The 853-nt window shown below is 40.3% G+C and overlaps 1 protein-coding gene across 1 annotated transcript in view; it reads right to left on the bottom strand.

Moving 5' to 3' along the window:
• The window catches only part of RAN (RAN, member RAS oncogene family), a 14,869-nt gene that overhangs the window by 13,495 nt on the left and 521 nt on the right, over positions 1-853 (bottom strand). The window lies entirely within an intron of this gene.

Raw genomic sequence — 853 nt, 5'->3', positions numbered from 1 at the left:
AGAAAGATGAGGCTTTCTGCTCCCGTAAAGATTTACAGCCTTGGAAACCCTGTACAGGGTTGCTATGAGTCGGAACTGACTCCACGGCACATAACCACCAACCACCACTTCCATTGGACATTGATCATGGGTGTAAATAAAATGAAATCCTTGACAACTTCAATATTTTCTGCGTTTGTCTTGCTATTGCTTATTGGTCCAGTTGTGAGGATGTTTGCTTTCTTTATATTGACGAGTACCAAACTAAAGGCTATACAGTCTTTTATCTCTATCAGTAAGTCCTCTTCACTTTCAGCAAGCACGCTTGTGTCATCTGCATTGACTGGTTGTTGATAAGTCTCTCTGCAGTCCCATGCTGTGGTGTTCCTCATCTAGTCCAGCGTCTTGGATTATGTGCTCAGTGTACAAATTGAGTAAGTATGGTGAAAGAATACAACCCTACTGTTCTACCTTTGGGCACATTTCTTTGTAGTACTTTACTTTGTCTTCTTCGACTGCCCTTTGAAATCCTCTGTTTACCTCTTTTGTTTAATCATTTCTCTCATTCACTCTATCTACTGTATGTTGAAGAGCAAGTTTCAAAGTTTCTTCTAACATCTGTTTTGGTCTTTTCTTCCTTTTTTATTTGCCTTTTTTTCTTTTTCATGTATGATGTCATCCCACAACTCGTCTGGTTGTCACATTAGTGTGTGATGCATTCAATCTCTTCTTGAGAGTCCTGAGAATTTAAGGCCTACCTGCTGCACAAGACCTTTTTTAAGTGTTCAAGAGCAAAGATGTCAGCTTGAGGACTAAGGTGCGTCTGACCCAAGCCATGGTATTTTCAATAACCTCATATGCATGCGAAAGCTCG

Source organism: Chrysochloris asiatica, unplaced genomic scaffold (assembly GCF_000296735.1).
Source record: "Chrysochloris asiatica unplaced genomic scaffold, ChrAsi1.0 scaffold00261, whole genome shotgun sequence".
Classification (NCBI taxonomy): domain Eukaryota; kingdom Metazoa; phylum Chordata; class Mammalia; order Afrosoricida; family Chrysochloridae; genus Chrysochloris; species Chrysochloris asiatica.
Note: the sequence above shows the minus strand (reverse complement) of the source record. Positions and strands in the feature narration are given on the sequence as shown.